Below are 15,991 nucleotides of genomic sequence, written 5' to 3' on the forward strand. Positions count from 1 at the left end.
CCTTCTTAATCAACTAACATGCATATTTTCACTTTTGTCTGTATGTTCTTTGAAAGCCAATGGCAATGGTGCTTAGAGCAATGCAGATGTTTAAAAAAGATTTCAAAAGTTAAAATCGACAAAGGTGGGATTCGAAACCACGCGTGTACAGCAGATTAGCAGTCCATCGCCTTAACCACTCGGCCACCTCGTCTACAGGGATTATGTTAGGCATTCAAGTCTTTACAGGTAATAACACAAACATCTTCAAAATAGAACCACAATGCGTTCCTTGTTGAGGTACATCCAGCCGTTTGCAGGAAAACTGCCTCACTTGCTGTTGAGAAAAATTCATCAAAGTCCTGGGGTGTTTATAGGCATCGCCAAGATGACATTGGGAGGTGTTTCAATTGACACGTGTTGAATATGAGGAAGAGCATCATGCTGGCTCCAGTGGCACTGCCTGCAGCATGACAAAAATGTAGAAGGGACATTTGACTGCACCATTGGCTGAACATCAGTGGCAAAGTGTATATCAGGCTAAAAGGTAAGCTCCAGTGGCACAATATGGGCACTACAAGGCACCCATAATTTGGTGTCAGCTAAAAAGACAATGCCAGAGCTTGTGGGTGCTTTTGTACACTTGTGTGTGTGTTTGTGGGTGTAGTTTCATGTCGAAAACCAAAACACAGCAGCTCCAGTGGCGCAATCGGTTAGCGCGCGGTACTTATACAGCAGTACATGCAGTGAGCAATGCCGAGGTTGTGAGTTCAAGCCTCACCTGGAGCAACTTTGGAACTTTTTACTAATTCACCTCAAAACTGAATTATTGAACCAATAAATGTTCTGGACATTTTTTGGTTCACCTCAAGGTTTCCTTGATTGTCAGTTAATGTTGTATGACAGCTCCTCTGCCTTTTAGACATGGAATACTCATTGCAAGTTATTTATGGGGTGTTTGCGCTTTAAATACAGCTACGGAGGGTTTTTGAAAATAGAACAGAAAATAAAAAATGTCAACTGTTATTATACTCCATTTTCTGCTGAGCACCACTTACGGAAGACATTTGTAAAGGTAGAAAAAGGGTTACTGGAGTAGGATCCAGGAGACAATATCAACTTACAAAGAATAATGTTGTCTATTTACTGCATTATCGCCTTTGAAGCAAACCTCTGAGAATAAATACCCTTTCACTAATCAGGCAGTCACTTTGATAAAATCAAGCAGAACAAGGATGCTGATAGGAACTCGCCTCATTTGCATATGGGCTAGGGCTTCTGGGAGCCATGAGAATTAGGAGTTGAAGGTTTTGCAGATCGAGATTGCTAAAGGGCTGGGCATTTGCACAGACCTCTCCATGCCTGATTGGTGCCGAAGGTTAGTTGCAAGTGGTCCCCTGCTCACCCTACCTTACACAGGGCCATGCCCAGTTAGGCCCCTCAGGGCTAGGCCCGGCAGGGCTAAGCCCGGCGTTCGTCAGGCGAAGTGCCTGGACCCCTGCTCATCATACCTCAGAATCTGGTCTAGCTATTGCAGACATGGGGAATGGTGCTTATATCCCATTGACAGCGCCCACAAGCTGCATACTAATAGCCAATGATGTGTGAATGCGGTCAGGGTAGCAGACATATAGAACAATTGGGTGGGTTCGCTTCCGAACTGGATGCACAGGAGCAGGAGAGAATGGCTGTTGGCGATGTATGCAACTTGCTCTGCGTGAACACATCTACCGACCCCTTCCCCTACACACACGGGCACATACACACACACACACACACATAGCCATTGGAGCTATGCAGAGCTAATCAGAAAGATTGGTAATCATTAGAACATGAAAGATATGTGTTCATTTTTTATTAAACTTGTGGACTCCCGCAGAAACGGAGGGACTCACATCTCTAATTGAGGCTTGCTTACCTCTATACAAATGTGTTTGCTGGCTGTCTTTCTTCAACTGGTATGTGCGGTTGTGTCTGTCTTTGTCTTTCAACACGCCTGGCACGTTTACATTATCAAAGAGATGATTGTATGGAGATGGGGAACACCCCTCCGTTGCATTGTGAACTTGAACAGTCTTTTCACCAAAGCAGCTACATGCGACATTGCAAGGTTTTTGTCAGTCTTTGCCTGAAAACATTAGGCCTTCCTCTCGAACTCTATTTCACTCCTTCTGTGGAAGACTTCAATTATGAGGATGCATCCCGTCATAAAAGGTTCTCTGTAGATGGTGCAACTCTGGCTTCTCTTCCCCGTGCTTTTTGAAAATAATCCGCCCGAGGCCCTGATGAGGTTTGAACTCATGACCCGTGGTTTACGAGACCAGTGCTCTGCCACTGAGCTACAAGGCCACCTGCTGCTTGCTCACAGCCAACAACAGAAAGTGCAAAGAAACCATGGTTTTTACCTAGGTAGATCTCCAGGTATATGAATTTCTGGTTGTGTAAAAATGGCTGTATATCTCTGCATGTGTTCAGTACGTCATCATACATCTGATTTGCGAAAGCGTGTGTGCTTATGTTGGTGATACATTGTCGGTATGCGTTTGAGTATGTACTTTTACGGGTATGTATGTATTGAGTAGGATGCTGAACAGGTTCATGAGTTTAGATAGCAGGTCAGAATGATGGCAAAAGGAACATGTAAAAGGCAGACAACTAAAAGAAAAAAGAATTTGGGATGTAAGCTTGGGAGTTTACTAACTGCGCTGATTTTGGCTCCTATAATAGTAAAGAATGGAAACCTACGAGGAAAGTCTTTGACTAATTTCATTCTCCGCCTGCACCAATGAACTTATTTTTACATCTCTATTTCCATATCTGTACTCATTCCTGTCTTTCACAGGGAGGTTGAAAGACTTTGGTCTATGTTTAAATGCAGACTATAAAGAAAAAATACTACGAAGGTGGGATTCGAACCCACGCGTGCAGAGCACAATGGATTAGCAGTCCATCGCCTTAACCACTCGGCCACCTCGTCTGTTTGGGAACGGTGCTCGAATCCCATGCTTAAAGAAGAGATAAAACAATGGTGGTGCAAAGTCAGTGAAAAATAGATCATGTTTGTCATAATAGAAACAAGATCGTTGACTCGTTCTTCCTTACCCGGCCATTGATAGATAAACACATCAAGTTGAAGTTCAGAAAAATATAACTAGAGCTCCTGGAGGGTTCACAACACTAATCCAGAGGAAGGTGCTTGAGCTTCCGTATGGCACACCATTAGTAGTAAAACCAGCATAACGCAAGCTCCAGTTTCCCAGTGTTTGGCATCATTCAACGTTTCCAGCCAAGATCAAAGTTCAGATGCTGCTGCTTCCTGTGATGTCATTGAATTTAAATAGTGAGTGATGGCAATAACCCTTTTCCAATTAAATTTTGCCACATCAACGTCCCTGAAAATAGAGAAAGGCGTGCAACCCAGAACCGCTGTACTGTTCAATAGAGTAAGGGCTTCACCGTGATCATCTGCATCTGTCATCACAAAATTATCAAGGTCTTTTTCTTGAAGAAATTAGGTCCAGAAAGCCGACCTTCCCCACAGACTATTCAGACACCTTGCGCTTGTGGCTTTGTTATAGGCCCGAATCCATTGGTAAAAGGTTGCACAGGTACAATGTGCAATATCAGTTCCTATTCAACAATGTTCAAGAAAATTACCATTTGGAGGCCCTGATGAGGATCGAACTCACGACCCCTGGTTTACAAGACCAGTGCTCTGCCACTGAGCTACAGAGCCCCTCAGGTTACGACGCATAACAGCAACACAACGAGCACACAACATGATGTTTACTGGGTAGACATATTTGAAGGGTGTGTGAGAATGTATGTATATGATTGTGATTTGACCTGTTTTTTTCTGGCCGATTTTTTGAGGAGCAGCTAATTTGTGCGTATTCCGTGCAATTTTAGGGTGACTAATGAGGAGATGTGATGCGTGAAAGTTGAAAAAAACATGTACATGGCAGCAGAGAGACAATATGGATATTACCTTTGCTTTTTTAAATTTCTATCCGGATTCTGGCTCAAAGGGTAGTCAAGCACAGCAGATTGCATTCCTGCCAGTAACACGACAACCTTGTTTGTGTCCTTCTTAATCAACTAACATGCATATTTTCACTTTTGTCTGTATGTTCTTTGAAAGCCAATGGCAATGGTGCTTAGAGCAATGCAGATGTTTAAAAAAGATTTCAAAAGTTAAAATCGACAAAGGTGGGATTCGAAACCACGCGTGTACAGCAGATTAGCAGTCCATCGCCTTAACCACTCGGCCACCTCGTCTACAGGGATTATGTTAGGCATTCAAGTCTTTACAGGTAATAACACAAACATCTTCAAAATAGAACCACAATGCGTTCCTTGTTGAGGTACATCCAGCCGTTTGCAGGAAAACTGCCTCACTTGCTGTTGAGAAAAATTCATCAAAGTCCTGGGGTGTTTATAGGCATCGCCAAGATGACATTGGGAGGTGTTTCAATTGACACGTGTTGAATATGAGGAAGAGCATCATGCTGGCTCCAGTGGCACTGCCTGCAGCATGACAAAAATGTAGAAGGGACATTTGACTGCACCATTGGCTGAACATCAGTGGCAAAGTGTATATCAGGCTAAAAGGTAAGCTCCAGTGGCACAATATGGGCACTACAAGGCACCCATAATTTGGTGTCAGCTAAAAAGACAATGCCAGAGCTTGTGGGTGCTTTTGTACACTTGTGTGTGTGTTTGTGGGTGTAGTTTCATGTCGAAAACCAAAACACAGCAGCTCCAGTGGCGCAATCGGTTAGCGCGCGGTACTTATACAGCAGTACATGCAGTGAGCAATGCCGAGGTTGTGAGTTCAAGCCTCACCTGGAGCAACTTTGGAACTTTTTACTAATTCACCTCAAAACTGAATTATTGAACCAATAAATGTTCTGGACATTTTTTGGTTCACCTCAAGGTTTCCTTGATTGTCAGTTAATGTTGTATGACAGCTCCTCTGCCTTTTAGACATGGAATACTCATTGCAAGTTATTTATGGGGTGTTTGCGCTTTAAATACAGCTACGGAGGGTTTTTGAAAATAGAACAGAAAATAAAAAATGTCAACTGTTATTATACTCCATTTTCTGCTGAGCACCACTTACGGAAGACATTTGTAAAGGTAGAAAAAGGGTTACTGGAGTAGGATCCAGGAGACAATATCAACTTACAAAGAATAATGTTGTCTATTTACTGCATTATCGCCTTTGAAGCAAACCTCTGAGAATAAATACCCTTTCACTAATCAGGCAGTCACTTTGATAAAATCAAGCAGAACAAGGATGCTGATAGGAACTCGCCTCATTTGCATATGGGCTAGGGCTTCTGGGAGCCATGAGAATTAGGAGTTGAAGGTTTTGCAGATCGAGATTGCTAAAGGGCTGGGCATTTGCACAGACCTCTCCATGCCTGATTGGTGCCGAAGGTTAGTTGCAAGTGGTCCCCTGCTCACCCTACCTTACACAGGGCCATGCCCAGTTAGGCCCCTCAGGGCTAGGCCCGGCAGGGCTAAGCCCGGCGTTAGTCAGGCGAAGTGCCTGGACCCCTGCTCATCATACCTCAGAATCTGGTCTAGCTATTGCAGACATGGGGAATGGTGCTTATATCCCATTGACAGCGCCCACAAGCTGCATACTAATAGCCAATGATGTGTGAATGCGGTCAGGGTAGCAGACATATAGAACAATTGGGTGGGTTCGCTTCCGAACTGGATGCACAGGAGCAGGAGAGAATGGCTGTTGGCGATGTATGCAACTTGCTCTGCGTGAACACATCTACCGACCCCTTCCCCTACACACACGGGCACATACACACACACACACACACATAGCCATTGGAGCTATGCAGAGCTAATCAGAAAGATTGGTAATCATTAGAACATGAAAGATATGTGTTCATTTTTTATTAAACTTGTGGACTCCCGCAGAAACGGAGGGACTCACATCTCTAATTGAGGCTTGCTTACCTCTATACAAATGTGTTTGCTGGCTGTCTTTCTTCAACTGGTATGTGCGGTTGTGTCTGTCTTTGTCTTTCAACACGCCTGGCACGTTTACATTATCAAAGAGATGATTGTATGGAGATGGGGAACACCCCTCCGTTGCATTGTGAACTTGAACAGTCTTTTCACCAAAGCAGCTACATGCGACATTGCAAGGTTTTTGTCAGTCTTTGCCTGAAAACATTAGGCCTTCCTCTCGAACTCTATTTCACTCCTTCTGTGGAAGACTTCAATTATGAGGATGCATCCCGTCATAAAAGGTTCTCTGTAGATGGTGCAACTCTGGCTTCTCTTCCCCGTGCTTTTTGAAAATAATCCGCCCGAGGCCCTGATGAGGTTTGAACTCATGACCCCTGGTTTACGAGACCAGTGCTCTGCCACTGAGCTACAAGGCCACCTGCTGCTTGCTCACAGCCAACAACAGAAAGTGCAAAGAAACCATGGTTTTTACCTAGGTAGATCTCCAGGTATATGAATTTCTGGTTGTGTAAAAATGGCTGTATATCTCTGCATGTGTTCAGTACGTCATCATACATCTGATTTGCGAAAGCGTGTGTGCTTATGTTGGTGATACATTGTCGGTATGCGTTTGAGTATGTACTTTTACGGGTATGTATGTATTGAGTAGGATGCTGAACAGGTTCATGAGTTTAGATAGCAGGTCAGAATGATGGCAAAAGGAACATGTAAAAGGCAGACAACTAAAAGAAAAAAGAATTTGGGATGTAAGCTTGGGAGTTTACTAACTGCGCTGATTTTGGCTCCTATAATAGTAAAGAATGGAAACCTACGAGGAAAGTCTTTGACTAATTTCATTCTCCGCCTGCACCAATGAACTTATTTTTACATCTCTATTTCCATATCTGTACTCATTCCTGTCTTTCACAGGGAGGTTGAAAGACTTTGGTCTATGTTTAAATGCAGACTATAAAGAAAAAATACGACGAAGGTGGGATTCGAACCCACGCGTGCAGAGCACAATGGATTAGCAGTCCATCGCCTTAACCACTCGGCCACCTCGTCTGTTTGGGAACGGTGCTCGAATCCCATGCTTAAAGAAGAGATAAAACAATGGTGGTGCAAAGTCAGTGAAAAATAGATCATGTTTGTCATAATAGAAACAAGATCGTTGACTCGTTCTTCCTTACCCGGCCATTGATAGATAAACACATCAAGTTGAAGTTCAGAAAAATATAACAAGAGCTCCTGGAGGGTTCACAACACTAATCCAGAGGAAGGTGCTTGAGCTTCCGTATGGCACACCATTAGTAGTAAAACCAGCATAACGCAAGCTCCAGTTTCCCAGTGTTTGGCATCATTCAACGTTTCCAGCCAAGATCAAAGTTCAGATGCTGCTGCTTCCTGTGATGTCATTGAATTTAAATAGTGAGTGATGGCAATAACCCTTTTCCAATTAAATTTTGCCACATCAACGTCCCTGAAAATAGAGAAAGGCGTGCAACCCAGAACCGCTGTACTGTTCAATAGAGTAAGGGCTTCACCGTGATCATCTGCATCTGTCATCACAAAATTATCAAGGTCTTTTTCTTGAAGAAATTAGGTCCAGAAAGCCGACCTTCCCCACAGACTATTCAGACACCTTGCGCTTGTGGCTTTGTTATAGGCCCGAATCCATTGGTAAAAGGTTGCACAGGTACAATGTGCAATATCAGTTCCTATTCAACAATGTTCAAGAAAATTACCATTTGGAGGCCCTGATGAGGATCGAACTCACGACCCCTGGTTTACAAGACCAGTGCTCTGCCACTGAGCTACAGAGCCCCTCAGGTTACCACGCATAACAGCAACACAACGAGCACACAACATGATGTTTACTGGGTAGACATATTTGAAGGGTGTGTGAGAATGTATGTATATGATTGTGATTTGACCTGTTTTTTTCTGGCCGATTTTTTGAGGAGCAGCTAATTTGTGCGTATTCCGTGCAATTTTAGGGTGACTAATGAGGAGATGTGATGCGTGAAAGTTGAAAAAAACATGTACATGGCAGCAGAGAGACAATATGGATATTACCTTTGCTTTTTTAAATTTCTATCCGGATTCTGGCTCAAAGGGTAGTCAAGCACAGCAGATTGCATTCCTGCCAGTAACACGACAACCTTGTTTGTGTCCTTCTTAATCAACTAACATGCATATTTTCACTTTTGTCTGTATGTTCTTTGAAAGCCAATGGCAATGGTGCTTAGAGCAATGCAGATGTTTAAAAAAGATTTCAAAAGTTAAAATCGACAAAGGTGGGATTCGAAACCACGCGTGTACAGCAGATTAGCAGTCCATCGCCTTAACCACTCGGCCACCTCGTCTACAGGGATTATGTTAGGCATTCAAGTCTTTACAGGTAATAACACAAACATCTTCAAAATAGAACCACAATGCGTTCCTTGTTGAGGTACATCCAGCCGTTTGCAGGAAAACTGCCTCACTTGCTGTTGAGAAAAATTCATCAAAGTCCTGGGGTGTTTATAGGCATCGCCAAGATGACATTGGGAGGTGTTTCAATTGACACGTGTTGAATATGAGGAAGAGCATCATGCTGGCTCCAGTGGCACTGCCTGCAGCATGACAAAAATGTAGAAGGGACATTTGACTGCACCATTGGCTGAACATCAGTGGCAAAGTGTATATCAGGCTAAAAGGTAAGCTCCAGTGGCACAATATGGGCACTACAAGGCACCCATAATTTGGTGTCAGCTAAAAAGACAATGCCAGAGCTTGTGGGTGCTTTTGTACACTTGTGTGTGTGTTTGTGGGTGTAGTTTCATGTCGAAAACCAAAACACAGCAGCTCCAGTGGCGCAATCGGTTAGCGCGCGGTACTTATACAGCAGTACATGCAGTGAGCAATGCCGAGGTTGTGAGTTCAAGCCTCACCTGGAGCAACTTTGGAACTTTTTACTAATTCACCTCAAAACTGAATTATTGAACCAATAAATGTTCTGGACATTTTTTGGTTCACCTCAAGGTTTCCTTGATTGTCAGTTAATGTTGTATGACAGCTCCTCTGCCTTTTAGACATGGAATACTCATTGCAAGTTATTTATGGGGTGTTTGCGCTTTAAATACAGCTACGGAGGGTTTTTGAAAATAGAACAGAAAATAAAAAATGTCAACTGTTATTATACTCCATTTTCTGCTGAGCACCACTTACGGAAGACATTTGTAAAGGTAGAAAAAGGGTTACTGGAGTAGGATCCAGGAGACAATATCAACTTACAAAGAATAATGTTGTCTATTTACTGCATTATCGCCTTTGAAGCAAACCTCTGAGAATAAATACCCTTTCACTAATCAGGCAGTCACTTTGATAAAATCAAGCAGAACAAGGATGCTGATAGGAACTCGCCTCATTTGCATATGGGCTAGGGCTTCTGGGAGCCATGAGAATTAGGAGTTGAAGGTTTTGCAGATCGAGATTGCTAAAGGGCTGGGCATTTGCACAGACCTCTCCATGCCTGATTGGTGCCGAAGGTTAGTTGCAAGTGGTCCCCTGCTCACCCTACCTTACACAGGGCCATGCCCAGTTAGGCCCCTCAGGGCTAGGCCCGGCAGGGCTAAGCCCGGCGTTCGTCAGGCGAAGTGCCTGGACCCCTGCTCATCATACCTCAGAATCTGGTCTAGCTATTGCAGACATGGGGAATGGTGCTTATATCCCATTGACAGCGCCCACAAGCTGCATACTAATAGCCAATGATGTGTGAATGCGGTCAGGGTAGCAGACATATAGAACAATTGGGTGGGTTCGCTTCCGAACTGGATGCACAGGAGCAGGAGAGAATGGCTGTTGGCGATGTATGCAACTTGCTCTGCGTGAACACATCTACCGACCCCTTCCCCTACACACACGGGCACATACACACACACACACACACATAGCCATTGGAGCTATGCAGAGCTAATCAGAAAGATTGGTAATCATTAGAACATGAAAGATATGTGTTCATTTTTTATTAAACTTGTGGACTCCCGCAGAAACGGAGGGACTCACATCTCTAATTGAGGCTTGCTTACCTCTATACAAATGTGTTTGCTGGCTGTCTTTCTTCAACTGGTATGTGCGGTTGTGTCTGTCTTTGTCTTTCAACACGCCTGGCACGTTTACATTATCAAAGAGATGATTGTATGGAGATGGGGAACACCCCTCCGTTGCATTGTGAACTTGAACAGTCTTTTCACCAAAGCAGCTACATGCGACATTGCAAGGTTTTTGTCAGTCTTTGCCTGAAAACATTAGGCCTTCCTCTCGAACTCTATTTCACTCCTTCTGTGGAAGACTTCAATTATGAGGATGCATCCCGTCATAAAAGGTTCTCTGTAGATGGTGCAACTCTGGCTTCTCTTCCCCGTGCTTTTTGAAAATAATCCGCCCGAGGCCCTGATGAGGTTTGAACTCATGACCCCTGGTTTACGAGACCAGTGCTCTGCCACTGAGCTACAAGGCCACCTGCTGCTTGCTCACAGCCAACAACAGAAAGTGCAAAGAAACCATGGTTTTTACCTAGGTAGATCTCCAGGTATATGAATTTCTGGTTGTGTAAAAATGGCTGTATATCTCTGCATGTGTTCAGTACGTCATCATACATCTGATTTGCGAAAGCGTGTGTGCTTATGTTGGTGATACATTGTCGGTATGCGTTTGAGTATGTACTTTTACGGGTATGTATGTATTGAGTAGGATGCTGAACAGGTTCATGAGTTTAGATAGCAGGTCAGAATGATGGCAAAAGGAACATGTAAAAGGCAGACAACTAAAAGAAAAAAGAATTTGGGATGTAAGCTTGGGAGTTTACTAACTGCGCTGATTTTGGCTCCTATAATAGTAAAGAATGGAAACCTACGAGGAAAGTCTTTGACTAATTTCATTCTCCGCCTGCACCAATGAACTTATTTTTACATCTCTATTTCCATATCTGTACTCATTCCTGTCTTTCACAGGGAGGTTGAAAGACTTTGGTCTATGTTTAAATGCAGACTATAAAGAAAAAATACGACGAAGGTGGGATTCGAACCCACGCGTGCAGAGCACAATGGATTAGCAGTCCATCGCCTTAACCACTCGGCCACCTCGTCTGTTTGGGAACGGTGCTCGAATCCCATGCTTAAAGAAGAGATAAAACAATGGTGGTGCAAAGTCAGTGAAAAATAGATCATGTTTGTCATAATAGAAACAAGATCGTTGACTCGTTCTTCCTTACCCGGCCATTGATAGATAAACACATCAAGTTGAAGTTCAGAAAAATATAACAAGAGCTCCTGGAGGGTTCACAACACTAATCCAGAGGAAGGTGCTTGAGCTTCCGTATGGCACACCATTAGTAGTAAAACCAGCATAACGCAAGCTCCAGTTTCCCAGTGTTTGGCATCATTCAACGTTTCCAGCCAAGATCAAAGTTCAGATGCTGCTGCTTCCTGTGATGTCATTGAATTTAAATAGTGAGTGATGGCAATAACCCTTTTCCAATTAAATTTTGCCACATCAACGTCCCTGAAAATAGAGAAAGGCGTGCAACCCAGAACCGCTGTACTGTTCAATAGAGTAAGGGCTTCACCGTGATCATCTGCATCTGTCATCACAAAATTATCAAGGTCTTTTTCTTGAAGAAATTAGGTCCAGAAAGCCGACCTTCCCCACAGACTATTCAGACACCTTGCGCTTGTGGCTTTGTTATAGGCCCGAATCCATTGGTAAAAGGTTGCACAGGTACAATGTGCAATATCAGTTCCTATTCAACAATGTTCAAGAAAATTACCATTTGGAGGCCCTGATGAGGATCGAACTCACGACCCCTGGTTTACAAGACCAGTGCTCTGCCACTGAGCTACAGAGCCCCTCAGGTTACGACGCATAACAGCAACACAACGAGCACACAACATGATGTTTACTGGGTAGACATATTTGAAGGGTGTGTGAGAATGTATGTATATGATTGTGATTTGACCTGTTTTTTTCTGGCCGATTTTTTGAGGAGCAGCTAATTTGTGCGTATTCCGTGCAATTTTAGGGTGACTAATGAGGAGATGTGATGCGTGAAAGTTGAAAAAAACATGTACATGGCAGCAGAGAGACAATATGGATATTACCTTTGCTTTTTTAAATTTCTATCCGGATTCTGGCTCAAAGGGTAGTCAAGCACAGCAGATTGCATTCCTGCCAGTAACACGACAACCTTGTTTGTGTCCTTCTTAATCAACTAACATGCATATTTTCACTTTTGTCTGTATGTTCTTTGAAAGCCAATGGCAATGGTGCTTAGAGCAATGCAGATGTTTAAAAAAAATTTCAAAAGTTAAAATCGACAAAGGTGGGATTCGAAACCACGCGTGTACAGCAGATTAGCAGTCCATCGCCTTAACCACTCGGCCACCTCGTCTACAGGGATTATGTTAGGCATTCAAGTCTTTACAGGTAATAACACAAACATCTTCAAAATAGAACCACAATGCGTTCCTTGTTGAGGTACATCCAGCCGTTTGCAGGAAAACTGCCTCACTTGCTGTTGAGAAAAATTCATCAAAGTCCTGGGGTGTTTATAGGCATCGCCAAGATGACATTGGGAGGTGTTTCAATTGACACGTGTTGAATATGAGGAAGAGCATCATGCTGGCTCCAGTGGCACTGCCTGCAGCATGACAAAAATGTAGAAGGGACATTTGACTGCACCATTGGCTGAACATCAGTGGCAAAGTGTATATCAGGCTAAAAGGTAAGCTCCAGTGGCACAATATGGGCACTACAAGGCACCCATAATTTGGTGTCAGCTAAAAAGACAATGCCAGAGCTTGTGGGTGCTTTTGTACACTTGTGTGTGTGTTTGTGGGTGTAGTTTCATGTCGAAAACCAAAACACAGCAGCTCCAGTGGCGCAATCGGTTAGCGCGCGGTACTTATACAGCAGTACATGCAGTGAGCAATGCCGAGGTTGTGAGTTCAAGCCTCACCTGGAGCAACTTTGGAACTTTTTACTAATTCACCTCAAAACTGAATTATTGAACCAATAAATGTTCTGGACATTTTTTGGTTCACCTCAAGGTTTCCTTGATTGTCAGTTAATGTTGTATGACAGCTCCTCTGCCTTTTAGACATGGAATACTCATTGCAAGTTATTTATGGGGTGTTTGCGCTTTAAATACAGCTACGGAGGGTTTTTGAAAATAGAACAGAAAATAAAAAATGTCAACTGTTATTATACTCCATTTTCTGCTGAGCACCACTTACGGAAGACATTTGTAAAGGTAGAAAAAGGGTTACTGGAGTAGGATCCAGGAGACAATATCAACTTACAAAGAATAATGTTGTCTATTTACTGCATTATCGCCTTTGAAGCAAACCTCTGAGAATAAATACCCTTTCACTAATCAGGCAGTCACTTTGATAAAATCAAGCAGAACAAGGATGCTGATAGGAACTCGCCTCATTTGCATATGGGCTAGGGCTTCTGGGAGCCATGAGAATTAGGAGTTGAAGGTTTTGCAGATCGAGATTGCTAAAGGGCTGGGCATTTGCACAGACCTCTCCATGCCTGATTGGTGCCGAAGGTTAGTTGCAAGTGGTCCCCTGCTCACCCTACCTTACACAGGGCCATGCCCAGTTAGGCCCCTCAGGGCTAGGCCCGGCAGGGCTAAGCCCGGCGTTCGTCAGGCGAAGTGCCTGGACCCCTGCTCATCATACCTCAGAATCTGGTCTAGCTATTGCAGACATGGGGAATGGTGCTTATATCCCATTGACAGCGCCCACAAGCTGCATACTAATAGCCAATGATGTGTGAATGCGGTCAGGGTAGCAGACATATAGAACAATTGGGTGGGTTCGCTTCCGAACTGGATGCACAGGAGCAGGAGAGAATGGCTGTTGGCGATGTATGCAACTTGCTCTGCGTGAACACATCTACCGACCCCTTCCCCTACACACACGGGCACATACACACACACACACACACATAGCCATTGGAGCTATGCAGAGCTAATCAGAAAGATTGGTAATCATTAGAACATGAAAGATATGTGTTCATTTTTTATTAAACTTGTGGACTCCCGCAGAAACGGAGGGACTCACATCTCTAATTGAGGCTTGCTTACCTCTATACAAATGTGTTTGCTGGCTGTCTTTCTTCAACTGGTATGTGCGGTTGTGTCTGTCTTTGTCTTTCAACACGCCTGGCACGTTTACATTATCAAAGAGATGATTGTATGGAGATGGGGAACACCCCTCCGTTGCATTGTGAACTTGAACAGTCTTTTCACCAAAGCAGCTACATGCGACATTGCAAGGTTTTTGTCAGTCTTTGCCTGAAAACATTAGGCCTTCCTCTCGAACTCTATTTCACTCCTTCTGTGGAAGACTTCAATTATGAGGATGCATCCCGTCATAAAAGGTTCTCTGTAGATGGTGCAACTCTGGCTTCTCTTCCCCGTGCTTTTTGAAAATAATCCGCCCGAGGCCCTGATGAGGTTTGAACTCATGACCCCTGGTTTACGAGACCAGTGCTCTGACACTGAGCTACAAGGCCACCTGCTGCTTGCTCACAGCCAACAACAGAAAGTGCAAAGAAACCATGGTTTTTACCTAGGTAGATCTCCAGGTATATGAATTTCTGGTTGTGTAAAAATGGCTGTATATCTCTGCATGTGTTCAGTACGTCATCATACATCTGATTTGCGAAAGCGTGTGTGCTTATGTTGGTGATACATTGTCGGTATGCGTTTGAGTATGTACTTTTACGGGTATGTATGTATTGAGTAGGATGCTGAACAGGTTCATGAGTTTAGATAGCAGGTCAGAATGATGGCAAAAGGAACATGTAAAAGGCAGACAACTAAAAGAAAAAAGAATTTGGGATGTAAGCTTGGGAGTTTACTAACTGCGCTGATTTTGGCTCCTATAATAGTAAAGAATGGAAACCTACGAGGAAAGTCTTTGACTAATTTCATTCTCCGCCTGCACCAATGAACTTATTTTTACATCTCTATTTCCATATCTGTACTCATTCCTGTCTTTCACAGGGAGGTTGAAAGACTTTGGTCTATGTTTAAATGCAGACTATAAAGAAAAAATACGACGAAGGTGGGATTCGAACCCACGCGTGCAGAGCACAATGGATTAGCAGTCCATCGCCTTAACCACTCGGCCACCTCGTCTGTTTGGGAACGGTGCTCGAATCCCATGCTTAAAGAAGAGATAAAACAATGGTGGTGCAAAGTCAGTGAAAAATAGATCATGTTTGTCATAATAGAAACAAGATCGTTGACTCGTTCTTCCTTACCCGGCCATTGATAGATAAACACATCAAGTTGAAGTTCAGAAAAATATAACAAGAGCTCCTGGAGGGTTCACAACACTAATCCAGAGGAAGGTGCTTGAGCTTCCGTATGGCACACCATTAGTAGTAAAACCAGCATAACGCAAGCTCCAGTTTCCCAGTGTTTGGCATCATTCAACGTTTCCAGCCAAGATCAAAGTTCAGATGCTGCTGCTTCCTGTGATGTCATTGAATTTAAATAGTGAGTGATGGCAATAACCCTTTTCCAATTAAATTTTGCCACATCAACGTCCCTGAAAATAGAGAAAGGCGTGCAACCCAGAACCGCTGTACTGTTCAATAGAGTAAGGGCTTCACCGTGATCATCTGCATCTGTCATCACAAAATTATCAAGGTCTTTTTCTTGAAGAAATTAGGTCCAGAAAGCCGACCTTCCCCACAGACTATTCAGACACCTTGCGCTTGTGGCTTTGTTATAGGCCCGAATCCATTGGTAAAAGGTTGCACAGGTACAATGTGCAATATCAGTTCCTATTCAACAATGTTCAAGAAAATTACCATTTGGAGGCCCTGATGAGGATCGAACTCACGACCCCTGGTTTACAAGACCAGTGCTCTGCCACTGAGCTACAGAGCCCCTCAGGTTACGACGCATAACAGCAACACAACGAGCACACAACATGATGTTTACTGGGTAGACATATTTGAAGGGTGTGTGAGA

General features: G+C 43.6%; 16 non-coding genes across 16 annotated transcripts; 4 read left to right on the plus strand and 12 right to left on the minus strand.

Moving 5' to 3' along the window:
* The first annotated feature begins 673 nt into the window (after window positions 1–673).
* TRNAI-UAU (transfer RNA isoleucine (anticodon UAU)) lies at window positions 674–768 on the plus strand. Its single transcript has 2 exons — window positions 674–711; window positions 733–768. It is a non-coding gene; the product is annotated as a tRNA-Ile (tRNA).
* A 1,488-nt stretch (window positions 769–2,256) lies between these two features.
* Window positions 2,257–2,328, minus strand: TRNAT-CGU (transfer RNA threonine (anticodon CGU)). The gene has a single exon. It is a non-coding gene; the product is annotated as a tRNA-Thr (tRNA).
* Window positions 2,329–2,874: 546 nt separating this feature from the next.
* TRNAS-GCU (transfer RNA serine (anticodon GCU)) lies at window positions 2,875–2,956 on the minus strand. Its single transcript has one exon. It is a non-coding gene; the product is annotated as a tRNA-Ser (tRNA).
* Window positions 2,957–3,643: 687 nt separating this feature from the next.
* TRNAT-UGU (transfer RNA threonine (anticodon UGU)) lies at window positions 3,644–3,715 on the minus strand. Its single transcript has one exon. It is a non-coding gene; the product is annotated as a tRNA-Thr (tRNA).
* A 1,022-nt stretch (window positions 3,716–4,737) lies between these two features.
* On the plus strand, window positions 4,738–4,832 carry TRNAI-UAU (transfer RNA isoleucine (anticodon UAU)). The gene is made up of 2 exons: window positions 4,738–4,775; window positions 4,797–4,832. It is a non-coding gene; the product is annotated as a tRNA-Ile (tRNA).
* A 1,488-nt stretch (window positions 4,833–6,320) lies between these two features.
* TRNAT-CGU (transfer RNA threonine (anticodon CGU)) lies at window positions 6,321–6,392 on the minus strand. The gene has a single exon. It is a non-coding gene; the product is annotated as a tRNA-Thr (tRNA).
* A 546-nt stretch (window positions 6,393–6,938) lies between these two features.
* Window positions 6,939–7,020, minus strand: TRNAS-GCU (transfer RNA serine (anticodon GCU)). The gene has a single exon. It is a non-coding gene; the product is annotated as a tRNA-Ser (tRNA).
* Window positions 7,021–7,707: 687 nt separating this feature from the next.
* TRNAT-UGU (transfer RNA threonine (anticodon UGU)) lies at window positions 7,708–7,779 on the minus strand. The gene has a single exon. It is a non-coding gene; the product is annotated as a tRNA-Thr (tRNA).
* Window positions 7,780–8,801: 1,022 nt separating this feature from the next.
* TRNAI-UAU (transfer RNA isoleucine (anticodon UAU)) lies at window positions 8,802–8,896 on the plus strand. The gene is made up of 2 exons: window positions 8,802–8,839; window positions 8,861–8,896. It is a non-coding gene; the product is annotated as a tRNA-Ile (tRNA).
* A 1,488-nt stretch (window positions 8,897–10,384) lies between these two features.
* Window positions 10,385–10,456, minus strand: TRNAT-CGU (transfer RNA threonine (anticodon CGU)). Its single transcript has one exon. It is a non-coding gene; the product is annotated as a tRNA-Thr (tRNA).
* Window positions 10,457–11,002: 546 nt separating this feature from the next.
* On the minus strand, window positions 11,003–11,084 carry TRNAS-GCU (transfer RNA serine (anticodon GCU)). The gene has a single exon. It is a non-coding gene; the product is annotated as a tRNA-Ser (tRNA).
* A 687-nt stretch (window positions 11,085–11,771) lies between these two features.
* On the minus strand, window positions 11,772–11,843 carry TRNAT-UGU (transfer RNA threonine (anticodon UGU)). Its single transcript has one exon. It is a non-coding gene; the product is annotated as a tRNA-Thr (tRNA).
* A 1,022-nt stretch (window positions 11,844–12,865) lies between these two features.
* Window positions 12,866–12,960, plus strand: TRNAI-UAU (transfer RNA isoleucine (anticodon UAU)). Its single transcript has 2 exons — window positions 12,866–12,903; window positions 12,925–12,960. It is a non-coding gene; the product is annotated as a tRNA-Ile (tRNA).
* A 1,488-nt stretch (window positions 12,961–14,448) lies between these two features.
* On the minus strand, window positions 14,449–14,520 carry TRNAT-CGU (transfer RNA threonine (anticodon CGU)). Its single transcript has one exon. It is a non-coding gene; the product is annotated as a tRNA-Thr (tRNA).
* Window positions 14,521–15,066: 546 nt separating this feature from the next.
* On the minus strand, window positions 15,067–15,148 carry TRNAS-GCU (transfer RNA serine (anticodon GCU)). The gene has a single exon. It is a non-coding gene; the product is annotated as a tRNA-Ser (tRNA).
* Window positions 15,149–15,835: 687 nt separating this feature from the next.
* TRNAT-UGU (transfer RNA threonine (anticodon UGU)) lies at window positions 15,836–15,907 on the minus strand. The gene has a single exon. It is a non-coding gene; the product is annotated as a tRNA-Thr (tRNA).
* Between the last annotated feature and the right edge of the window lie 84 nt (window positions 15,908–15,991).

The sequence above is a fragment of the Ambystoma mexicanum genome, unplaced genomic scaffold, assembly GCF_040938575.1.
Source record: "Ambystoma mexicanum isolate Mex_15411 unplaced genomic scaffold, UKY_AmexF1_1 Mex_scaf46, whole genome shotgun sequence".
In the NCBI taxonomy this organism is placed as follows: Eukaryota; Metazoa; Chordata; class Amphibia; order Caudata; family Ambystomatidae; genus Ambystoma; species Ambystoma mexicanum.